The sequence below is a fragment of the Schistocerca nitens genome, chromosome 3 (assembly GCF_023898315.1).
Source record: "Schistocerca nitens isolate TAMUIC-IGC-003100 chromosome 3, iqSchNite1.1, whole genome shotgun sequence".
In the NCBI taxonomy this organism is placed as follows: Eukaryota; Metazoa; Arthropoda; class Insecta; order Orthoptera; family Acrididae; genus Schistocerca; species Schistocerca nitens.
This window is the reverse complement of record NC_064616.1, coordinates 316,923,505-316,950,352: the sequence shown is the minus strand read 5'-3', so window position 1 is coordinate 316,950,352 and position 26,848 is coordinate 316,923,505. Positions and strand designations below refer to the sequence as shown.

Below are 26,848 nucleotides of genomic sequence, written 5' to 3'. Positions count from 1 at the left end.
GGCAGCAACAAAGACCCTAAGCTGGCTCAGCATCTAATCAAATTGAGTTTGAATGACAGATGTATGTAATTCATTCCATGCTGGTTCAACCCTACGCCAGAGTTCATCAGCTGTGGTGGCTGACGTGTGGTGGTTAGCCAGTCTCTTGGCAACCAATTACCAGATGTTTTCAGTGGATGACAGACCTCGAGAACACACTGCCCAGGGCGACAGTCTTACTCCCTCTGTATCGAGGTGTGTCAGTACACCAAGGGCAACAATTGGTCTTGTGCTATCTTGCTGAAAGACAACATCAAAGAGTCAATGATGCCAGGGTACAGCCACCGGCCTTCACAAGTCAGAAATATAACACTTGCTGTCCAAATTGCCGGCTATGATAACCGGAAGTTATAGTGTTACGTACCCAATGGCATCCCATACCATTAACCCAGGTGCAGGACGCACTGCTATGCTGTATGCAGAACGGCGACTCCCCAAAACAGATGACGTGGTTTACCACTCTTGTGTTCAGTGATATCATTGGCTGCACCACTGTCGATGCGCCTGTGTCTGCTACCGCCTCAAGATAATCAGCAGCAATGGTCGCCCCGCCGACTGTCCACGCTTCTCCAGACGTCGTCGCATTGTCTGTGTGCATACTTGTATTGCTGCAAACAAGTCCAGTTGCTGACTGCAAGGCCGAGCGAAAGATTTGTTTGACCTCTCGGGCGATAGTCGTGCGAGGTGTTCAGATCCTGCGTGACGTCGAGTATGGCCTCCTGAACTCATCGATTCCATATTCACATAACAGTAACGGGATCCCCACCACGAAAGCAATATCGCGGAGCGATAAATCACAGTCTCAATAGCCCACAATCCTGCCACCGCCTTATTCCGTCAGTTGCTGGTGGATGTTTCTCCTTACACAATGCATGACACGATCTTCTCACAAACAAGCAACACTTAAATGCGATATCTAGATGAGGAATCAGCTGTATAATCATTCCTTATGTACAAAATATGGATGGCGTTACTCCTACCCACTTTGTGTGGTTGCAGTGAAGTGCTGAACATTTGCATATCGAAGCATGTAGTACAATTCATGACAATTTGACATTTATTGGAAGCCATCTTCATGGTGTTACAGCTTTTACTGCCAGGAGTGTCTATTCCGCAATACACGGGAACATTGTTGCTTGGGTATTCAAGAACGAGCGTAAAATTACGGAATGAAACATGTTTATTACTTTAAGTAAGGATTATTAACTTGTTTTAACGCGATTGTACATTATGTACAGAAACCTGGAACACATTTTCATTTTAACCACCTCCACATGGAACAGTACCGAGCCTGGTGACACAGTGGTAAACCAATACACCCTCATTCTACAAGAGCAGTATTAGGTGTTCTAAATATGTTCGGCAAATGAAGGGACGAGGCATTTGCACATAACACGACTGAGTTCCGTCTCTGTGCTTGTTCTAACAGCGCTTGAGTTCCACCTCTAATGACCTCGTCGTAGACGGCACGTCAAACCGTGACACTCCTTTCGCAAGGAAGCACTCAAGGAATTATTGCCACCCATGCTGCAGTTTTTTTTAAACTTATTAGTCAATACCTAAATTTATTTTATCGTACTAGAAATGAGGAAAGTGTCGACTGTTATCAGCACAACTCTCCACAACCTTCGTTACGACTACTGCGTTTTCTTCAGTCGCTGTGGACAATGTAATAAATAGCATAAACAGTAAGCGACTTTTATGGTAGGTGCTTTGGGCTTATAGATCTTGGTGTTTGGATATTCCACTTCCGATTTCTTTCCCCATTCTTCTCGATTCGGGACTTGCGCTCTAACTCTAATGACCGCGTCATCGAAGGGACGTTTAACTGAAATCTCCTTTCTTTCTTTCCTTCCTTCCTTCCTTCCTTCCTTCCACGGAAAACCTTAATCGGGATGGCCAGAAGACGATGTGAAGCGCCTCCCGTCCGAATGGGAGGCCAGTACGTCAGAAATTCTCCACTGCGCTCGTTAACTTGCCTTCAAGGTCTTCTACTTATCACAAGCTGTGAGCTGTGACAAAGAGTATCATACCTCCTACCAGTCGTACTCCCCCCCCCCCCCCCCCCAACACACACACACACACACACACACACACACACACACACACACACACACACACACACAGTTTCTATCACAATCCTGACCAGTGACGTCAGTGAAACATAGAAGAATCGAAGTAACTAATGACAGAACTTGCAAGCATCTTCGGAGGAGAGTTTAGGTACACAGGATTTTTCAGCAGGAATAGTAAATATTTTAGGCAGTGGTAATATGTACGAACTCGAATAAAAGATTCCGCGTAACATGTGTCCAGTTTTCATTGGTTACAGATACATAGATGGCTACAGAGATAGGTTTTCATTTCGCGTGTTGCTACTCGAGTTACTATGGGTTTATTCATCGACTGTCATTTTCGTTTTGAAATTCAAGTTGTGAAGTTACGTTTGAGTTTAAGTAACAGAATTATTCTACTGTGATTGTGACTTATTGGCCAAGCATGCCGCACGTATTGCAAATGCTGATTATTCCGATATATTATTTGTGTGTGGGTTTTTTAGTGGAAGCACTGCTGCTTATAGAAAATACAATAGACAGTTTCCTGACTGACAAGTACTATGTTCAGGAGTGTTAACTGGTGTACTGACTAAACTGTGTGGTACTGGTGTATGGCCAATCAATCACATCTGATCTGAACGTGGAAATGAAGACATTATTCAGTTGTTAGAACGGAGTCAGACAACTGAAATTTCGAATTTTGTCGTTGGCTAATCCCATTAACACTGTTTACTGGTAAAGCCACTTTCACTCGCGACGGTATCAACAAAATTCTCAACTCAGATCGGTGATCCGACGAAAAGCCATGTAACTTTGTGAAGACACATTTGCAAGAATACTTTTGTGTAAAAGTGTCGTGTGATATGACAGACAGTCAGCATATTGTGTCTGTTGTGCTACCACCTCATCTTACAGGGGCAGGTTATCTAGACTTTTTTATAATCGAGTTTCCAGCATTATTGGAAGAGGTTCCTTTGGCTAAAATGATGTGTATGTTCTTCCAACGTTACGGGGCCACTGCACATTCTCATCGTCAGATAACACATAATCTAAGGCTAACACTTCCCGGAAGACTGATCACCAAGGTCCCTGGACATTATCTATTCAGATTTTTGCCCGCGAGGATGGTTGAAAGGTGAAGTCTAGAAAGAAAAAGTACACACAAGGGACGAAATGATGGTTCGGATTATGAATACTGCTGACCTCATAGAAGAATGCTAAGACAACCTCTGAAGAGCTACAGGTACTGTCGTCAAGAGAATTCAAAAGTACATTGAAGTTGGAGGTGGAATTTATGAAAATCAACTACGAACTTAATATTTTGCTTTTGCTTAACAGTTTATGTGAGTATATATTTGGTTGTATGGCTCTGCCTCCGTAACCAAAAAAATTGGACACGTCTGCTATGGAACTTTATATTCGAAATGTTACAAGCTCTCAATATATTTACTATTCTTCTGAAACGCCTGTAGGATCTTCAGAGCAATCGAAATGTCCGGCTTGGCACCAACATGTTCTTGACGATGGAGTCAACCGATGAACCACGGAAACACCTGCCGCAGTTGTCCGCGTCAGCCTTTGTGAGTGAAAGCGCATGGTGAATATGAAGGCAAACGGGAATACATTCGATAACCCGCTGGACATTCTGTAGAGGCTTTCCGAACGATTGTGTAGTAAGGCTGTCTGAAGAGACTGACAGAAGCGAGTTTGACAAATGGCTGATTGTTATCGTCCGGCGTCTGGAAACGAGTATCTCCGAAAAGGCGAAGTTGATCGGCTGTTCGCGTGCTACTATCGTGAGCATCTATGGAAAGTGGTTAAATGGCGGTGAAACCACGACACGTGATAAATTAATCACAACTTGCGTGAAGACAACCAAGTCTACGATGCAAAATGCGCGGTTGCGCCATCATGTTGCAACCACACTAACTGACGGTGTGACAATAGTAAATCTTCCAAAATAACTCCACCAGTACTTATTCCCCTCTTCTCACTTTGTGCGCCTGCCGTGAAGAGGGAGATTTAAAAATGGTAAGACTTATTTTATTTCCAATTGGTGCATTTCCGGACATGGGTTCCTTATCAAATCTTTATCTACTACGCCCCCTCTGCAGCCCCTCGTAACCTGTAACAGGAATTGTGAAACGCTCATTGTAAGTGGAGAAGAGACGAATGGGGACTCATTCCAAAGACGGTAAAGGCTGCAAATGGGAAAATTGAATGACAGAATTGAGTTGGGATAAGGGTAGATTGTTATTGTGCGGCAGCTTCTAGCGAATATCTCGGAAAAGGCAAAGCTGGTCGGCTGTTTCTCGCGCTACTGTCGTGAGAATCTACGGAAAGTGGTTGAAGGACGGTGAAGCCACGAATACGCGACAAAGTCTTGGATATCCATACCTCTTTCATCACAGAACGTGGAGGTCGTATTCTTCCCCACTCTGTGACGCAGCACTGCGGCAGATCTTGTGTCAGAGAACAATGCTGGTGCAAGCACAGGTATGTAGAAGCACACCGTTCATCGCACGTTGTTGAACATGGGGCTCTACAGCAGACGATCGTATGTGGTCCCATGTTAGCCCAACGACAGCGTCTATTACGAAAACAGTGGGTGCGGTATCACTGAGACGGAACGGTAGATCAATGGAAACTTGTTGTCACATGAGGTCGTTGTTTCAGGATATGTCGTAATCCAGGCGAACGGCTGCCCCAGGCATGCACCTGTGGCAGTAATCGAAGGCACTACGACTACTATGGACTACATGAACATTTTGGTGGACCACTTGTATCCCTTCAGGCTTGATATCTTCCCCGATAGCAATCGAATTTTTCAGCAGGATAACTGTCAGTTTCAAAAGGCCATAACTGTGCTACAGTAGCTTGAGGAACATGATAGTAAAATAATGAGCTCAACGAAATCACCTGATGTGAATCTGAACGAATACATCTGGGACGCAGTAGGACGCCACCTCCGCGCCCACAAACCACCGGTCCGTAATTTCCCCGAACTGGGTGACCTGTGCGTAGACGCCTTGTGCCACATATCTCCGGAATCATATGAAGGTCTTGTCGAACCTATGCCCCACAGATCTTGCTGTGCTGCCTTGCCAACACGTTACTACGCAAGTGGTCATAATGTTTTGCCTCATCAGTGTAAGTGCTCGCGATACGTCTAGGCAAAGCTGAACAACAAGACAGGAGACTTAGTATCTGAAGGAAGAATGAAAACAAGATTCAATACTAAATCCTCCCCGTTGTTTTCGTCCTCCTTTCTCCTTATGATGGTGGCCGAGCGGTTCTAGGCGCTTCAGTCTGGAACCGTGAGACCGCTACGGTCGCAGGTTCGAATCCTGCCTCGGGCATGGATGTGTGTGATGTCCTTAGGTTAGTTAGGTTTAAGTAGTTCTAAGTTCTAGGGGACTGATGACCTCAGATGTTAAGTCCCATAGTGCTTAGAGCCATTTTTTTCTCCTTATGATCCTTTCGTGTTCTTTGTTTCTTTTTTTTCCACACGCAGGGCTTTAAAACTCTTGCCTTACGGATAAGAGACCAATGTAAGTAAATACTTTTATAATGTCTATAAATACTAATTACAGCATGACAAAAGACGACCATAATTAGATTAAAAACTATTTTTTTACTAACCTGTGCAATGAAGAAAAGACTGCGAAAATCCAAGAAATTATACAGTAAACGATCCTACAAAAGCAACAGAGTAATACTAGAATATGTACTTCATTTTTTTCCCGACAGGAATTATCTGATGTTCTAAATGAATATTCTGTAAGGGGTTCACGATTAATCTAATAGGAATAGTCATCCTGAGTGGTTTGCAACTTTTCTTTTCTTATTGCAAGTGACGGAAAATTTCAGGAATGACGTACGCAGGAGGCAGATGGCAGATGCGAAAGTTCGGGTATTAATTTTGCAAAGCGCCTGCGTTGAGAAAGGGTTCAGCTGGTGGGGTGACTGCGACATTAATTTTGTCCGGCCCCTGGGGCACCAGCTGCCAGTCATCGTGGCACAACTTGCCGCCATTCGCTCTGGCAAAGTCCCGGACACTGGCTCACACTTGTGCACCATTTTCTAAGTAGGATTCATCTATCAAAGTTGTAACTCTCGAATGAGGTAAAGAAGCAAAGAATGTGCGAGAAGATCGTATACAGGGAATCCGGCTTGTAATGCCCTTGTTTTTTGTAACTCATTTCTTTTCATAAGTGTTTATGGGATTTCGGGAGATGACCGCGCAAAAACTACAAGAGGTGCAGAAAAATGACACATATCAGTGGATAGGACATTTCTCCAAGTTTCGATTCGCAAACCCCGCATTGGCGTAGTAGTACAGCGCGCCACAAGGGTGCAGGAGTGTCGGTACATGGTGTACAGTATAAAAGCGCAATGCATGCGTTTTGTGTCGTTGAATTCTCTAACTGCGGGTTAATTGTGGGGGTTGACACGACGACTTCCTACCAAATATCAGGTAAAAGCGGAAACATATAAAACAGCCCACTGGTGGTACAGCGCATTCCACTGAGTATGTAGCGCGAAGAAACCCGGACTGCTACGATCGTCAGGAAAGATACTGGAACGTGTGCGGGAATCATTCCTCAGGAGTTCGAAGAAATCTACGACACGTGCGAGCAGGGAACTGCAGATATCGCTATGAACTGTCTGGCGCATTCTACGCGAACCTCTGCAGTTGGTGCAAGCATTAACTACACTCCTGGAAATGGAAAAAAGAACACATTGACACCGGTGTGTCAGACCCACCATACTTGCTCCGGACACTGCGAGAGGGCTGTACAAGCAATGATCACACGCACGGCACAGCGGACACACCAGGAACCGCGGTGTTGGCCGTCGAATGGCGCTAGCTGCGCAGCATTTGTGCACCGCCGCCGTCAGTGTCAGCCAGTTTGCCGTGGCATACGGAGCTCCATCGCAGTCTTTAACACTGGTAGCATGCCGCGACAGCGTGGACGTGAACCGTATGTGCAGTTGACGGACTTTGAGCGAGGGCGTATAGTGGGCATGCGGGAGGCCGGGTGGACGTACCGCCGAATTGCTCAACACGTGGGGCGTGAGGTCTCCACAGTACATCGATGTTGTCGCCAGTGGTCGGCGGAAGGTGCACGTGCCCGTCGACCTGGGACCGGACCGCAGCGACGCACGGATGCACGCCAAGACCGTAGGATCCTACGCAGTGCCGTAGGGGACCGCACCGCCACTTCCCAGCAAATTAGGGACACTGTTACTCCTGGGGTATCGGCGAGGACCATTCGCAACCGTCTCCATGAAGCTGGGCTACGGTCCCGCACACCGTTAGGCCGTCTTCCGCTCACGCCCCAACATCATGCAGCCCGCCTCCAGTGGTGTCGCGACAGGCGTGAATGGAGGGACGAATGGAGACGTGTCGTCTTCAGCGATGAGAGTCGCTTCTGCCTTGGTGCCAATGATGGTCGTATGCGTGTTTGGCGCCGTGCAGGTGAGCGCCACAATCAGGACTGCATACGACCGAGGCACACAGGGCCAACACCCGGCATCATGGTGTGGGGAGCGATCTCCTACACTGGCCGTACACCACTGGTGATTGTCGAGGGGACACTGAATAGTGCACGGTACATCCAAACCGTCATCGAACCCATCGTTCTACCATTCCTAGACCGGCAAGGGAACTTGCTGTTCCAACAGGACAATGCACGTCCGCATGTATCCCGTGCCACCCAACGTGCTCTAGAAGGTGTAAGTCAACTACCCTGGCCAGCAAGATCTCCGGATCTGTCCCCCATTGAGCATGTTTGGGACTGGATGAAGCGTCGTCTCACGCGGTCTGCACATCCAGCACGAACGCTGGTCCAACTGAGGCGCCAGGTGGAAATAGCATGGCAAGCCGTTCCACAGGACTACATCCAGCATCTCTACGATCGTCTCCATGGAAGAATAGCAGCCTGCATTGCTGCGAAAGTTGGATATACACTGTACTAGTGCCGACATTGTGCATGCTCTGTTGCCTGTGTCTATGTGCCTGTGGTTCTGTCAGTGTGATCATGTGATGTATCTGACCCCAGGAATGGGTCAATAAAGTTTCCCCTTCCTGGGACAATGAATTCACGGTGTTCTTATTTCAATTTCCAGGAGTGTATTTGGAACAGTGAGCTTCGTTCTGATTTTTGCTAATCGGTTGCAGTGGCTCCTGGATGAAGACGGTGTTTTAAAGAAATTGATATGTAGTGACAATGACGCGTTTCATCGGTCTGGAAGGATTAATTGTGATAACGTACATTTATGGGGAATAAAATGTCTAAATGAGATTGTTGTACTCTTCTGTAATTCACCAAAAGTTAATATAATTTTTTTCCCGTCTCTTTGAAAGTTTTGCTTTGCAGAGAAGACTGAGCCTGGTCTCGTGCGCTGCAGCACAATTATGGCCTTTTGACAGGAACAGTTATCCTGCTGGAAAATTCGATTGTTGTCGGGGAAGACGTCAAGCCAAGAAGGGATACAGGTAATCCACAAAAATGTTGACAGTTTTCCTGTTCCAGTCGCTTACGGTGTGCGAGACGAACGAATGTCAGGAATAAAAAATGGCTCTGAGCACTACGGGACTCAACTTCTGAGGTCATCATCAGTCCCCTAGAACTTAGACTACTTAAACCTAACTAACCTAAGGACATCACACACATCCATGCCCGAGGCAGGATTCGAACCTGCGACCGTAGCGGTCGCTCGGTTCCAGACTGAAGCGCCTAGAATCGCTCGGCCACAACGGCCGGTGCTGCGCTTGTTAAACGAACATGTTATAAATCGAGCTGTTGTCCTTTGTAACGTCTGTATTTCCTCTCCCAGTACTACCTTGTCAAGAACCCAAACTGAGGAACAGTACAAAGGTTTCATAATCGTATAATGTAACACTGACAGGTCTTTCTGTGTACTTTGTTAATTGTTGTTTCCTGCAACAAGTGTCGACCCTTAACAGGTTTTCCTGCATTTCGCTATATTTTCCTACCACTGGGATTACTCTATGTAGGTTACCACAGCAACATCGTAAACAGCCCCGTGGAGCTTTCAAGGTTATCCATCATTTTTCGTCGATTTATCGTGATCTCCGTCATTTGTGAAAGTGGACCTGTCTTCTTCAGATTCAATGGGTAATGGTGATAACGACTCCTCATTACGCTAGCTACCTAAAATAATTTTTCCAAATTTAAATCATCTGTGAAAGCATGTGTAGTCCAATAATAATACCACTTGAAATCCAACTCAAGAACAGCGGAAAGACTATTTTTTACTCCCTGGAAAAAAAAAGAAGAAGAAGAACGTTTAGCTGAACTATGATCGTGAAATTTTTATTTGCAAGATTCAAAGTAATGTCCTACAGATCTCAATGTGGCTGATGCAAAGACTATCGCGCAGAATTGAAACATTATTCTAGCAAAACATTGTGCACTGAAAGCACTAAAATTTAAATGTTGTCTGGAACTGTTTTTGAGCATAAAAGAAAACACTGTCTCTTTAACAGCTCTGAATCACAGTGAATGTTGCTGCGCGGGATTAGCCGAGCGGTCTACGGCGCTGCGGTTGTGGACTGTGCGGCTGGTCCCGGCGGGGGTTCGAGTCCTCCCTCGGGCATTGGTGTGTGTGTTTGTCCTTAGGATAATTTAGGTTAAGTAGTGTGTAAGCTTAGGGACTGATGACCTTAGCAGTTAAGTCCCATAAGATTCTCTCTCTCTCTCTCTCTCTCTCTCTCTCTCTCTCTCTCTCTCTCTCTCACACACACACACACACACACACACACAACACAGTGAATGTTCATTTTATCTTAATAAGTCTAATGTCGTTTGGACTCTGGACGAAATCCAGGGGTGGTATGCAGGTCATTCGACGAAAGGTCCCTTGTTCTCCTTATGTAAACAAACCGGCCACTTGGCCTAGTTCCTCTTATGTAAACAAATCGCTCACTTGGGCTCGTTTTGTTTACTTAGGACGTAATTGGGGGTTGGGTTGGGTTCTTTGGGGAAGACCAGACAGCGAGGTCATCGGTCTCATCGGATTAGGGAAAGACGGGGAAGGAAGTCGGCCGTGCCCTTTCATAGGAACCATCCCGGCATTTGCCTGGAGCGATTTAGGGAAATCACGGAAAACCTAAATCAGGATGGCCGGACGCGGGTAGGACGTAATTAACGGCCCATAACTGTCATATAATTACCTTAATTTATATCCCAGATAGCCGTCGAGTAGTGTACTTTTGCTCTTTTTTAAACAGTTGTAACTTAATCGTTAAATCCTTTCAGCCTAATCGTAATTATCATAATTTATTACCCAAAACTGGCGTCCCCCCCCCCAACCCCCTTTGCTGCAGTGCGGTCCTACTGGTCGCCAACCACCAGCACATCTACCACCCCCACTCTTAGGTCACCCAGTATCCTGAATTGTGACTTGGCCTTTGTACTCTGCACCTCTGTCAAGCAACAGCAGCCTCAGCAGAAGTAAATCCAACGATATTCACCATTTCGTTTACTTTGCAGTTTCCAGCAGAGGATTACGGCCAGTGGTATTTTCTGCAACATATGATACTATTCACAGTTTCAGGGGTGTTTTGCCGACTCTCTCTCATTTTTGCAAAATATGTACATAATTACGGGACTTCAAATGTTTAGCAACTAACACCACCTTATACGTCCTGCAAGCACCACTAGCGTATGATGTTAATTTCAGTTTATGGGGGCAATTAGTAACAACTTTGACCATTTTTTCCCAGTATTCCACAAATACCTTCCTTTCAAGAAAACACGCGTAAATTCTTTGGCATTTACACTGAGGTGACGAAAGTCATGGGATAGCGGTATGCACATATACAGATGGCGGTAGTATCGCATACACAAGGTATAAAAGGGCAGTGCACTGGTGGAGCTGTCATTTGTACTCAGGTGATTCATGTGAAAAGGTTTCATGTCATGTCATTATGGCCATTCCATATCGGAAACCGTTAGGGAATCCAATATTCCGAGATCTGCAGTGTTAAGAGCGTGCCGGGAACACCAAATTTCGGGAATTACCTCTCACCACGAACAACGCAGTGGCTGTCGATCTTCACTTAATAGCCGAGAGCAGAGGCGTTTGCGTACAGTTTCATAGCTAACAGAAAAGCCACACTGCGTGAAGTAACCGCAGAAATCAATGAGGGACGTACGACGAACGTATCCGTTAGGACAGAAATATTTCGTTAAACACTATATCAACAGACGACCAAAGCGAATGCCTTTGCTAACAGTACGACATCGCCTGCACCGCCTTTCCTGGGCTCGTGACAATATCGGTTGGACCCAACGGTACTGGAGAACCGTGACGTGGTCAGATGAGTTCCCATTTCATTTGGGAAGTGCTGATGGTGGAGTTCGAGTGTGATGCAGACCCCACGAAGACATGGACGCAGATTGTCAACAAACCACTGTGCAAGCTGATGGTGTCACCATAATGGTGTGGGCTCCGTTTACATGGAACTGACTGGGTCCTCTGGTCCTACTGAACCGATCATTGACTGGGAATGATTATTTTCGGCTGCTTGGACGCCATTCAAACATTCATGGACTTAGTGTTTTCAAACAACGACAGAATTTTTACGGATGCCAATGCGCCTTGTCACCAGGCCACAATTCTTTGTTACTGGTTTGAAGAACATTCTGGACAGTTCAGGGGAATGATTTGACCACCCAGATTGCCCGACATGAATCGCATCAAATATTTATGAGACATAATCGAGAGGTCAGTTAGTGCACAAAATCCTGCACAGGCTACGCCATCGAAATTAAGGACGGCTATAGAGGCAGTATGGATCAACATTTCTGCAGCGAACTTCCAACGGCTTTCTGAGTCCATGCCACGTCGAGTTGCTGCACTATACAGGATGGTCCATTGATAGTGACCGCGCCAAATATCTCACGAAACAAGCATCAAACGAAAAAACTACAAAGAACGAAACTCGTCGAGCTTGAAGGGGGAAACCAGATGGCGCTATGGTTGGCCCGCTAGATGGCGCTGCCATAGGTCAAACGAATATCAACTGCGTTTTTTAAATAGGAACCTCCATTTTTATTACATGTTCGTGTAGTACGTAAAGAAATATGAATGTTTTAGTTGGACCACTTTTTTCGATTTGTGATAGATGGCGCTGTAATAGTCACAAACGTATAAGTACGTGGTATCACGTAACATTCCGCCAGTGCGGACGGTATTTGCTTCGTGATATATTACCCTTGTTAAAATGAACCGTTTACCAATTGCGGAAAATGTCGATACCGTGTTGATGTATGGCTATTGTGATCAAAATGCCCAACGGGCGTGTGCTATATATGCTGCTCGGGCCGGCCGCGGTGGCCGTGCGGTTCTAGGCGCTACAGTCTGGAACAGCGGGACTGCTACGGTCGCAGGTTCGAATCCTCCCTCGGGCATGGATGTGTGTGATGTCCTTAGGTTAGTTAGGTATAAGCAGTTCTACGTTCTAGGGGACTGATGACCTAAGATGTTAAGTTCCGATAGTGCTCAGAGCCATTTGAACCATTTATGCTGCTCGGTATCCTGGACGATATCATCCAAGTGTCGGGACCGTTCACCGCATACTTCCGTTATTTAAGGAAACAGGAAGTGTTCAGCCACATGTGAAATGTCAATCACGACCTGCAACAAATGATGATGCCCAAGCAGGTGTTTTAGCTGCTGTCGCGGCTAATCCGCAATGCAATGCATGGACAGAAACGTCTCTGTCTCAACGAAATTTATTATATTCGAACTGAGAATATGTTCGAGAATAATGCAACAAACCTATGTTAAGGATATTGGTCTGTAATTTTGAGGATCCGTCCTTCTACCCTTCTTATACACAGGCGTCACCTGCGCTTTTTTCCAGTCGCTCGGGACTTTACGTTGGGCAAGAGATTCGAGATAAATGCAAGCTAAGTAAGGAGCCAATGCAGTAGAGTACTCTCTGTAAAACCGAATTGGAATCCCATCACGACCTGGCGTTTTTTTTATTTTCTACCCATTCAGCTGCTTCACAACCCCAGGGATGCACTATGTCCTCCATACGGGGATCTGTACGAGACTCAAACGGCGGTATGTTTGTACGATCATCCTGCGTGAAAGATTTCTCAAATGCTAAATTTAAAATTTGAGCTTTCGTTTTGCTGTCTTCCGTTGCACAGGCCAGACTCATCAGTGAGTGACTGGATGGAAGCCTTCGACCCGCTTACCGATTTTACGTAAGACCAGAATTTCCTTGGGTTTTCAGCAAGATCTTTTGCTAAAGTATGACGGTGGTAGTGGCTGAATGCTTCACGCATCGCTCTTTTTACAGCAGCACGAATCTCTACAAACTTTGGCCTGTCATCATTCTCCCGATCTTTCTTGTACCGCGAGTGCAACTGCCTTTGCTTCCTGAGCATTCTCCGAATTGCGCTGTTAAACCACGGTGGGTCTTCTCCGTCAGTAACCCACTTTTTCGGCACGTACTTCTCCAATGCGTGATTTACTATGTGTTAAAATTTGCCCATGATTCTTCCACGTCCATCGTACCGGAAGTAAATGAAGTCGATTCATTTACTAAGTGGGATGCTAACAACTACTGATCTGCTCTTTCTAGTAAGAATACTCTCCTAGCCTTCTTGACCGACTTTTTAACTTTCGTAACCATAGTCGGAATGACAACATCATGATCACTAATCCCTGTAGCAACACTGACACCGTTGATGAGGTCTGGTCTGTTCGTGGCTACCAGGTCTAAAATATTTCCATTACGCGTTGGCTGTCGATTTAGCTGCTCAATGTATTCAAAAGTAATTCACACGACGGCTTGTCTGTACCACCTGTAATGAATCCAAAAACATCCCAGTCTATACTAGGTAGGTTGAAGTCGCCTCCGACTAATATAGCATGATCAGGGTACTTCTTGGTTCAAGAATCATGATAGAAGGTTGTATACATGGAAGAACCCTGGAGATACTAAAAGGTATCAGATAGATTATATAATGGTAAGACAAAGATTTAGGAACCAGGTTTTAAATTGTAAGACATTTCCAGGGGCAGATGTGGACTCTGACCACAATCTATTGGTTATGACCTGTAGATTAAAACTGAAGAAACTGCAAAAAGGTGGGAATTTAAGGAGATGGGACCTGGATAAACTGAAAGAACCAGATGTTGTACAGAGTTTCAGGGAGAGCATAAGGGAACAATTGACAGGAATGGGGGAAAGAAATACAGTAGAAGAAGAATGGGTAGCTTTGAGGGATGAAGTAGTGAAGGCAGCAGAGGATCAAGTAGGTAAAAAGACGAGGGCTAGTAGAAATCCTTGGGTAACAGAAGAAATATTGAATTTAATTGATGAAAGGAAAAAATATAAAAATGCAGTAAATGAAGCAGGCAAAAAGGAATACAAACGTCTCAAAAATGAGATCGACAGGAAGTGCAAAATGGCTAAGCAGGGATGGCTAGAGGACAAATGTAAGGATGTAGAGGCTTATCTCACTAGGGGTAAGAGAGATACTGCCTACAGGAAAATTGAAGAGACCTTTGGAGATAAGAGAACCACTTGTATGAACATCAAGAGCTCAGATGGAAACCCAGTTCTAAGCAAAGAAGGGAAAGCAGAAAGGTGGAAGGAGTATATAGAGGGTCTATACAAGGGCGATGTACTTGAGGACAATATTATGGAAATGGAAGAGGATGTAGATGAAGATGAAATGGGAGATACGATACTGCGTGAAGAGTTTGACAGAGCACTGAAAGACCTGAGTCGAAAAAAGGCCCCAGGAGTAGACAACATTCCATTGGAACTACTGATGGCTTTTGGAGAGCCAGTCCTGACAAAACTCTACCATCTGGTGAGCAAGATGTATGAAACAGGCGAAATATCCTCAGACTTCAAGAAGAATATAATAATTCCAATCCCAAAGAAAGCAGGTGTTGACGGATGTGAGAATTACCGAACAATCAGTTTAATAAGCCACAGCTGCAAAATACTAACACGAATTCTTTACAGACCAATGGAAAAACTAGTAGAAGCCGAACTCGGGGAAGATCAGTTTGGATTCCGTAGAAATACTGGAACACGTGAGGCAATACTGACCTTACGACTTATCTTAGAAGAAAGATTAAGGAAAGGTAAACCTACGTTTCTAGCATTTGTAGACTTAGAGAAAGCTTTTGACAGTGTTGACTGGAATACTCTTTCAAATTCTAAAGGTGGCAGGGGTAAAATACAGGGAGCGAAAGGCTATTTACAATTTGTACAGAAACCAGATGGCAGTTATAAGAGTCGAGGGACTCATAGGGAAGCAGTGGTTGGGAAGGGAGTAAGACAGGGTTGTAGCCTCTCCCCGATGTTATTCAATCTGTATATTGAGCAAGCAATAAAGGAAACAAAAGAAAAATTCGGAGTAGGTATTAAAATCCATGGAGAAGAAATAAAAACTTTGAGGTTCGCCGATGACATTGTAATTCTGTCAAAGACAGGAAAGGACTTGGAAGAGCAGTTGAACGGAATGGATGGTGTCTTGAAGGGAGGATATATGATGAACATCAACAAAAGCAAAACGAGGATAATGGAATATAGTCGAATTAAGTCTGGTGATGTTGAGGGTATTAGATTAGGAAATGAGACACTTAAAGTAGTAAATGAGTTTTGCTATTTGGGGAGCAAAATAACTGATGATGGTCGAAGTAGAGAGGATATAAAATGTAGACTGGCAATGGCAAGGAAAGCGTTTCTGAAGAAGAGAAATTTGTTAACATCGAGTATAGATTTAAGTGTCAGGAAGTCATTTCTGTAAGTATTTGTATGGAGTGTAGCCATGTATGGAAGTGAAACATGGACGGTAAATAGTTTGGACAAGAAGAGAATAGAAGCTTTCGAAATGTGGTGCTACAGAAGAATGCTGAAGATAAGGTGGGTAGATCACGTAACTAATGAGGAGGTATTGAATAGGATTGGGGAGAAGAGGAGTTTGTGGCACAACTTGACCAGAAGAAGGGATCGGTTGGTAGGACATGTTCTGAGGCATCAAGGGATCACCAATTTAGTATTGGAGGGCAGCGTGGAGGGTAAAAATCGTAGGGGGAGACCAAGAGATGAATACACTAAGCAGATTCAGAAGGATGTAGGTTGCAGTAGGTACTGGGAGATGAAGAAGCTTGCACAGGATAGAGTAGCATGGAGAGCTGCATCAAACCAGTCTCAGGACTGAAGACCACAACAACAACAGGGTACTTCTGCGATACAGAATGTAGACTCCCTTTGAATGATTCTAGAACTGTCACGGTGGAACCTGGTGGCCGGTAATAAAACCCCACAATTAACTTTATTTCCCCTAGCCCTGTTAAACGTGTCTAGATAACTTCACAACCACACTCTACTTCGACCTCAGTCGACAATAATTTTGTCAACTGCAATGAAGACACCACCTCCTACGGTGTCTAATCTGTCTTTCCGAAAAACACGTTACAACCCTCACTAAATATTTCAGAACTTCCTATCTCAGGGTTCAACAAGGTTTCAGTCCCGAGAATAATTTGCGCGCTCAAATGGCTCTGAGCACTATGGGACTCAACTGCTGAGGTCATTAGTCCCCTAGAACTTAGAACTAGTTAAACCTAACTAACCTAAGGACGTCACACACATCCATGACCGAGGCAGGATTCGAACCTGCGACCGTAGCGGTCTCGCGGTTCCAGACTGCAGCGCCTTTAACCGCACGGCCACTTCGGCCGGCAATTTGCGCGCCACACGCTTCCTGGAGGGCAGTAAATTCAGGAACTTTATTCCGAACATACTGAAAATTTACTGCTAATATCTTGATAGCTGAAGAGTGTCTACACTGAGCCCGTCCTGATTTTCCTACCTGCACGTCGACTGGTGAGTGTTCATCAGAACACCTCGCACTACTGCCTAGCCTAAAAAGCCACCATTTGCACGCCACAAGTACTCTGCTACTCGAGTAGCCGCTTCCTTTGTGTAGTACACCCCTGACTTATCTAGGGCGTCCTACAATTCCCCACCCAATAGCGCAAGTCTAGAAATCTGCAGCCAAGACCGTCACAGAGTCGACGAAGCCTCTGGTTGAGACCCTCCACTCGGCTGCAAACCAAAGGACCCCGATCCACTCTGGGAACGATGCTGCCAATAGAGAGCTCTGCTTGCACCCCGCGTGCGAGGTCAGCGGTCTTCACCAAATCCGCCAGCCGCATGTACGAACTGAGGATCGCCTCAGAACACAAGCGACAGGCATCACTGGTGCCGACGTGAGCAACTACTTGCAGACGACTGCACCCAGTACGCTCGATAGCCGCAGGCAAGGCCGCCTCCACATCTTGGATGAGACCCCCCGACAGACAAACCGAGTGCACGTTGGATTTCTTTCCAGCCCTGCCGGCCGAAGTGGCCGTGCGGTTAAAGGCGCTGCAGTCTGGAACCGCAAGACCGCTACGGTCGCAGGTTCGAATCCTGCCTCGGGCATGGATGTTTGTGATGTCCTTAGGTTAGTTAGGTTTAACTAGTTCTAAGTTCTAGGGGACTAATGACCTCAGCAGTTGAGTCCCATAGTGCTCAGAGCCATTTGAACCATTTGAACTTTCCAGCCCTGTACGCTATTTCCCTAAGGGGCTCCATCACCCGCCTATACGAATATGTAATAAAAAATAGGGATTCCTATTTAAAAAAACGCTGTTGATATCCGCTTGAACTATGGCAGCGCCATCTAGCAGTCCAACCATAACGCCATCTGGTTTGCCCCTTCAAGCTAGACAAGTTTCGGGCTTTGTAGTTTTTTCGTTTGACGCTTATTTCCTGAGATATTTGGCCCGGTCACGATCAATGGACCTCCCTGTATAGGGCCAAGGAGGGATCCCATGACTTTCTTTCACCTCAATGTAAAAGTTTAACCACTACATCACCGTATCTACATCTGCATGTACAGACACACTCCGCAAGCCACCATATTGTGCATGGCGGAGGGTACCCTACACCAACACTACGTAGTTATTTCCTTTCCTGTTCCTCTCGCGAACAGGGCGAGGGAAAAACAACTGTCTGTGCCTTCGTACGAGCCCTAATTTCTCTAATCTTATCTTTGTGGTTCTTACGAAGAATGTACGTTGGCGGCAGTAGAACTATTCTACAGTCAGCTTCTAGCGCCAGCTCTCTAAATTTTCTCAATAGTGTTTCTCGAAAAGAACGTCACCTTACCTCCAGGGATTCCCATTTGTGTTCCCGAAGCATCTCCGTAACACTTGTGTGTTGTTCGAACCTACCGGTAACAAACCTAGCAGCCCGCCTCTAAATTGTGTTTTGGTATCTTCCTTTAATCCGACTTGGTGGGGGGCCCAAACACTCGAGCGGTATTGGGTCGTATTAGTTTCCTATATGCTGTCTCGCTTACAGACAAACCACACTTTACTGACATTCTCTCAACAAACCGAAGTGGACCCTCATCTTTCTACCTCAAACCTTACCTGCTCATTCCATTTCATATCGCTTCAAAACTTTGTGTCTGTATATTTAACAGAAGTGACTATGTTAATCAGCACACTACTAATGCAGCATTCGAACATTACGGGCTTGTTTTTCCTACTCACCTGCATTAACTTACATTTTTCTCTATTAAGAGCTAGTTGCCGTTCATCACACTAACTAAAATTTTAAGTCATCTTGTATCATCCTACAGTCATTCACTTTCGACATTTTCCCGTACACCACAGCATCATCAACAAACAGCCGCTGATTGCTGCTCATTCCATCCGCCATATCATTTATGTGTATAGAAAAAACAGCAGTCCTGTCATACTTCCTTGGGGGGACTCCTGACGATACCCCTTGTCTCTGATGAATAGTCGCCGTCGAGGGCAACGTACTGGGATCTATTATTTAAGAATTCTAGAGCCACTCACATTTCTGGGAACCTATTTTGTTCTATGATATCATGTGAGAGAAGGGCAAGTTGAGTTCCGCACGAGCGATTCTCTCTAAAACGGCGCTGATTCGTTACAGAAGCTTTTCCGTCTCAAGGAAAGTTATTATATTCGATCTCATAATATGTTAAAGAATTCTGCGGCAAACCGGTTTTAAGGATATTGGTTTGTATTTTTATGGGTCCGTTCTTAAGCCCTTCTTATATACAGCAGTCATTTACGCTTTCTTTCAGTTGCTTGTGACTTTGCTCTGGACGAGAGATTCGCAATAAATGCAAGCTAAGTAAGGGGCCAATACCGTAGAGTACTCTGTAAAACCGAAGTGGGGTTATATCCGGATCTGGAGTCGTATTTGCTTTCCAGTCTTTCACTTCTGTCTCTACGCCAGGGATGTCTATTACTATGTTCTCCATACGGGAATTTGAGCAATGATCAAACAACGGTATGTTCGTAAGATTCTCCTGCGTGAACGATTTCTTAAACGCGAAATTTAAAATTTGAGCATTCATTTTGCTATTTTCTACTGCCACATGTCCGAAGGAACTTTGCATCGTAATCAGAATAAAACAGGCACTGCCATGTCGTATTTTTCTGCTGATACCGGGCAAGCGACTTTCAAATACAAGGTCTGACCTGTAAGGGAATATACGTAATGGATGTACAAGTCCAGGTCGTACACGCACGGTTGAGGACATACGGAAGTTTGGGTCTGGTCGTGAGTCGTGCACGGATAACCCAAATGGTAAGGCGACCGTTCCCGATAAGCGGGAAATCAAGGTTCGAGTCCAGGTCCGGCACGAATTTTCATTGTCGTCATTCCATTCTAAATCTGATGGTTGTCATTATCCGCAATTGCGAATACATTTAATGGAAAGATTTAAGTTTTCGTTTTTCACGCGCGCCGTGAGAGAGTGGGGCAGTAGAGAAACAATGAGAAAGTGGTTCGATGAACCCTCTGCAAGGCACTACAGTGTTAACTGCAGAGTAGTCGTGCAGATGTAGATCAGATGCCATCAAATTCAGAAAACGTTCACTGGAAGATTATCTAAAAGTAACCCTTCAATTCCACCATGTAGAAAGTTAAGAAATGCTGGGAGTCCAAATAGATGATAAATGAAGAAGAAGAACGAATATTCAAAAAAATAGCGTCCTCCACACCACTATTATTGGCTTCCGTGTGGAACTGAACGCCCAAGCTGTTTCCGTGCGGACCAGACTGTCTGCGTTAGCTGTGTCTGTGACTAGCTGGAGACACACAGACCTCTCCTTGATCTGGCCGTGCCCCGCGGGGCTTCTCTGTTATTGTTTGCCCGCTCCTCCCAAGTTCTGGCAGCACTGGCTTCCATGTTCTGTGAGTGGCTCGACCTGCGACTGCTGCGCTATCCACGCCGCTCTGTGGCAAACTGGCCTCATCTGCTACGTCGCTAAATCATGAAGGCGCTCGAGTGTAATTTCTCGGTATTTGCACCCGTAAATAGCAAAAATATTTACAGGTTGTAATTGACTACTCAAGTTCTTAAGCGCCCTATATGTACGGCTTGAAATTTATTGAACCTGCTTGTAATGCTGATAAATTTTTGATTATCGCACGCAGCGATTAATGTGTGTTCCACTATCAGTGAGACTGGCCCGCAAGTTCTGTGGCAACCCGGAGGAGCCGCGAATCCAAGGCACGGTTCTGCGGTGGGGGACGGGGGTGGGAGAGGGGGTCATAGTTTGTTAGAGCCTCTATCCTTCCCCCATTCCTCAACGCAACTTCCCCCCCTCCCCCCTCTACCTTTAATGTGGTACATAGGTCTACAATAACAATAAAATAAATAAAAAAGTTATGGTGATTATGATGATTATGATAATAATAATAATAATAATAATAATAATTTCTTATTTGTTTAATAATAATAACTTCTTATTTGTTTACATTAAGTGCTTAATAGCTCTCTTTAGCAAAACTTGCAAGAAATTTCAGTTCAGAGAAATACATTGTTTGAAAGTCATTCGGCTGAAAATATGAAATTTATATTTGGCATGTAATTTACCAGTACAATATACACTCCGTTCATCATAAGAATAAACCTGATGTAAACATTTACCGGCGCATCAAACGTGGACAGCACAGGCCAGCCAGCTGGTCCAACTAACACGCAATGATGTGATCAGTTGCAGTTGAGACGTAAAAAGAGACGCGTAAAGAAACAACATAGCTTCGAATGTACTTTAATTTTAAAGAGAATCAAATAATATTCGGCAAAAAGCCAGCACTACCGCACGCTTCTTGGGTGACCAGACGGAGGCATAAAATGCTCTCGTTCTCACCTAACATAGCATTCCAATTACTAACGAGAGTGGTGAAAATTCCTAAATTAAACACACGGTAATTTTTCTGAGAGAGCTATGTCTGATGCAAAAGCATACTGCAAGGATTTCATGGCACTGTTGAGTACTGAAGCCACTGAAGGTATTAATTACAGTCAGTCGTCTGGTAATCTCTTAGCTCCTTCCTTATTCGAATCCGAGAAATACATTTAAGTTTTGGAACTGTCATCTGCTAGGTCAACAACAGAATCCACGAAGCCACACAGGCTCCGCATTTTCTCCTCTTCTTTTATGACGTGTCGTTCTACACTAAAGCGCCAAAGAAACTGGTATAGGCATGAGTATTCAAATACAGTTATACTGTATGTAAACAGGCATAATACGACACTTCGGTCGGAACGCCTATGTAAGACAAGTGTGTAGTGCAGTTGTTACAGCTGTTGCAATGGCAGGTTGTCAAGATTGAAGTAAATTTGAACGTGGTGTTATAGTCGGCGCACGAGCGATGGGACACAACACCTCCGAGGTAGCGATGAAGTGGGGATTTTCACGTATGACAATTTCACGAGTGTACCGTGAATGTCAGGAATCCCGTAACACATTAAATCTCTGACATCGTTGCGGCCGGAAAACGATCCTGCAGGAACGAGACCAACGACGACAGGAGAGAACCGTTCAACGTGACAAAAGTGCAACCCTTCCGCAAATTGCTGCAGATTTCAATGCTGCCCCATCAACAAGTGTCAGCGTGCGAAACATTCACCGAAACATCATCGATATGGGCTTTCGGCGTCGAAGGCCCACTCGTATACCTTTGATGACTGCACGAGACAAAGCTTTAAGCCTCGCGTGGGCCCGCTATCACCGACATTGGACTGTCGATGATATGAAACATATTGCCTGGTCGGACGAGTCTCATTTCAAATTGTGTCGAGCAGATGGACGTGTACGGGTATGGAAATAATCTCATGAATCCGTGGACTCTGCAGGACAATAAGACACCCGACGCGTCTAGAATTGCTACAGAGTTGCTCCAGCAACCCTCTTCTGAGTTTAAACACTTCTGGTGGCCACCAAACTCCCCAGACATGAACATTGTTGAAAATATCTGGAATGCCTTGCAACGTGCTGTTCAGAAGAGATCTCCGCCCCCTCGTACTCTTACTGATTTATGGACAGCCCTGCAGCATTCATGGCGTCAGTTCCCTCCAGCACTACTCCAAACATTAGTCGAGTCCATGCCACGTCGTGTGGCGGCACTTCTGCGTGTTCGCGGGAGCCCTACACGATATTAAAGAAGTGAACCAGTTTTTTGGCTCTTTAGAATATATCCTGCCAGCGTTCGGCAGTGACATGCGAAAAAGTTGCGTGCGTTAGTTCTAGTACGTCTTGCAGCTTAAAAGTCTTGTTATTTCTCGGGACAAATCCCTTAACTTGGGTCCAGATCTGTTCTGTTTGGTTCATACTGTAATGGTGAAGTTCAAATATGTGTGAAATATTATGGGACTTAACTCCTAAGGTCATCAGTCCCTAAGCTTACACACTACTTAACCTAAATTATCCTAAAGACAAACACACACACCCATGCCCGAGGGAGGATTCGAACCTCCGCCGGGACCAGCCGCACAGTCCATGACTGCAGCGCCTGAGACCGCTCGGCTAATCCCGCGCGGCGTAATGGTGACGTGGCAAATGTAAATGTAAAAAGGCAGAATTTTTATGGTGTGTTCCACGCTGTGAAAATGATTGTTTTTCATGTTTCTACGACACTTATCACTCTGGTTCGTGAGACTACATCTGTTGTATAAAACAATGGACATAGTCCAAATAAAGAGTATTTGGTTTTCATTTTTGCCATAAAAATTAAATCGTTATGTTTTCTTCATTTAAGCAACCTTTATTAACAATCTTTCATAAAAGTTCGATAATTAAGAATTCATATTTGAAATGAAAACAGGAATTCCGCGTGCAATACGCAATTAGAAACAAGAAGACGTCCATAATTCATAAAAAATGTTGATGAATATTGCAATTACGAGACTTAAGTATTTCAAATTGAACGAAAAAATAGATAACTAAGGCGAGACTTGAAGCAGCGATCTATGAGCTGCACTATCTTATCAATTTACTTCGTTGCCGATTCCGTTATACATCCATTGTATACCTGTATCTCAACTGTATCAAATACAGTCCCTCGGCAAACTTCAAAGCCGATTTTTTTATGTAAATTTATGAAAAACGTCAAGAACAACCTATTTGTCGGCACTTTTTAACCGTGTTCACACGCGTTTTTCATTACAGAACAGGAAGCAGCCTCAGCCATTTTCATACTGCCTATTAACAGCGCAACAATCAGAGGACAACAGTGCTGAGACTGTGACTGTACACGATTTTTGAAATAAAAATCACATAGCTAAAGCGTGATTAAGGAAACCGCTGATAGCCGTTAATACATTAGAACATCTTAAAGTTTCATTTAACGTAACTTAGTGATAAGATATCTAATACAGAAGTATGACCCACTTCCAAGGGCGTAACACCACCAGAGTACGTGTGTTACGGCTTCTGACGAATCATCGCATTTGTGGTTGCGTACATCAGGTTTATTCTTTTGATAAACAGAGTACAGCAATATACGTTCACTTTTTTGACAAGGGCATAACTTACACGATATAAAACCGAAGTGAGCTCTCATCAGTATCAGTATTTCACTTAGCACTAGGATTGTTAACACACGTTTATTTCGGTCATTTCCGCCACGTTAGGTTAGTCGGATTTCCTATCGGCAGCACGTGTGGTTAGCCTGTGAATAGGAGCATGACATCCACGTGGGCAAGAAACTTAAGATTATCCTGTGTTAAAAAAACCTCGCAATTTTCTAGAATTCTTTGCCATTTTCGTGATTCTTAGCTTACATGTTACATTATTCTCCTAAATTATATACACATAAATATATAAATGCTTTTCCTAATTTTTGTGTGTGGCGGAGGGGGTAATAAAATCTTTCCCTGCCCCCTTTCTTCCCTGGATCTTAGCTGGTTCGCCTCGGTAGTAAGCATGTAGGTATCCAATAGCCGATGGCTCGTTAATACTCTGCCCTACACATATGCTCTCGCCGATGAAAGGGAGGTTTCTTCTAGGAATGCTTTACGTGTACACAATTTAAGTATTTTAAGGAAGATACGCAGAAACAGTCATTGGTGATCTTGCGGATGGTGGGAGGGAATATTGCTCAAGGAAGTTCTCCAGCTTTCCACAGAAGTCGCAAGCTACCTCCTCATACATCTTGTTAACGTAGTAACAGCTTTTCTGTACTACACCCAGGGAGAGGCGGCAGTCGAGAAGGGCACGTCCTTAGTCGCTACCATAAGCAGTTTTTTGTAACCTGCAGTGGCCAATCAATGTCTCAGTACAGGACGTTGTATGGCAAACAAAACACCAAGCTTCCATCGTCGACGCCTTCGTACTGAGGCACCATGATTAAAGAAGCAGCTGAAATTCGAAGTTTGACTAATTTCTTTAACAGGGGACCAACTCATCCCGGCATGGAATTCAGCGCTGGTCATGTTGAAAGCACAGTGAACATAAAAAACTCTGCTGGTCGTACGAAGGATGACGCTGCGGTAGCGACATAGATTTGGTTGACAACGGCGAGGACAGGCATACGCCAACGCGGAAACGTTTTCCGGCAGGCGGCTCCCAACAGAGGGCGCTGGGGCGGCCGACGGCAGCGCAGAGTGTGATTGACAGTCTCTGCGTGTGCACTCATCGTCTGACAGGTGGCGTAGGTGTCCCTCTCGCTACCGATCTGAATATCTGTGCTTTTGTTTCCCGAAATTTGTCGCCTGCACGCCTGCGCAGTGTTTTCTCTGGTTGACACAAACAGGAGCCTTCGGCCACAGCCTGAGTAATGTGTTCGCCGCACCTGAAGATGACGGTCAGTTGCGCCGACGAAAATTGTGGAATTTTCAAAACGACATCCGACGCCTCTTCCAAGAACCATATTAACAAGGAAATTCTTTTCGTTTATTCGCTGTAAAAAAGCTGTCGCTATATCAGACTCATATAGGATGTGCTTTAGGGCAACTGCTTTTGTAGCGCTCTGAATTCCATTTATGTTCAATGTGGTCATATTAAGTGTGTTCCATTTTCCAACCGAACTCGATGTAAAATACACACATCAAAAAAAGTTTTGCATCACCCCGGTTCCCAGAACTCCTGAAGATAAACGTTGAGTGTGGATATTGTACCACAGACACAGTCCCTTTGACTGTTCAGAGATGTGTCTAAACCCACCCAAAGATGAAACAACCATGCATGAGCAGCGCCTATTAGACGGAGGGGCTCCGACAGCCGTTCAGTTCCTGTCATTCCACCAGGAAGGAGGTACACGGCTCGTGTGGTCTGCAGTTCAACCATGCCTAGACGGCCAACACCGCGTTTCGATCGCGTCCGCATTGTTACTTTGTGCCAGGAATGGCTCTCAACAAGGGAAATGTCCAGGTGTCTCTGAGTGAACCAAAGCGATGTTGTTCGTACATGGAGCAGATACAGAGAGACAGGAACTGTCGACATGCCTCGCTCGGGCCGCACAAGGGCAGTGGATGACCACAACCTACGGATTATGGCTCGGAGGAACCCTGACAGCAACGCCACCATTTTGAATAATGCTTTTCATGCGGCCACATGACGTGTTACGACTCAAACTGTGCGCAATAGGCGGCATGATGCGCAACTTCACTCCCGACGTCCATGGCGAGGTCCATCTTTGCAACCACTACACCATGCAGCGCGGTACAGATGGGCCCTACAACATGCCGAATGGACCGCTCAGGACTGGCATCACGTTCTCTTCACCGATGAGTGTCGCATGGGCCTTGAACCAGACAATCGTCGGAGACGTGTTTGGAGGCAACCTGGTCAGGCTGAACGCCCTACACACACTGTCCAGTAAGTGCAGCAAGGTGGAGGTTCCCTACTGTTTTGGGGTGGCATTTTGTGGTGCCGACGTACGCCACTGGTGGTCATGGAAGGCGCCGTAACGGCTGTACGAAACGTGAATGCCATCCTCCGACGGACAGTGCAACCATATCGGCAGCATATTGGCGAGGCATTCGTCTTCATGGACGACAGTTCGCGCCCCCATCGTGCACATCTTGTGAATGACTTCCTTCAGGATAACATCGCTCGACTAGAAAGGCCAGCATGTTCTCCAGACATGAACCCTATGGAAGATGCCTGGGATAGATTGAAAAGGGCTGTTTATGGACGACGTGACCTACCAACAATTCTGAGGGATCTACGCCGAATCTCCGTTTAGGAGCGGGACAATCTGGACCAACAGTGCCTTGATGAACTTGTGGATAGTATGCCACGACGAATACAGGCATGCATCAATGCAAGAGGACGTGCTTCTGGGTATTAGAGGTACAGGTGTGTACAGCAATCTGGACCACAATCGCTGTAGGTCTCGCTGTATCGTGGTA

General features: G+C 45.2%; 1 protein-coding gene across 1 annotated transcript in view; it reads right to left on the bottom strand.

Moving 5' to 3' along the window:
* LOC126249208 (popeye domain-containing 2-like) overlaps positions 1-26,848 on the bottom strand; it is a 775,033-nt gene that overhangs the window by 178,431 nt on the left and 569,754 nt on the right. The gene's annotated exons all lie outside the window — the stretch shown is intronic.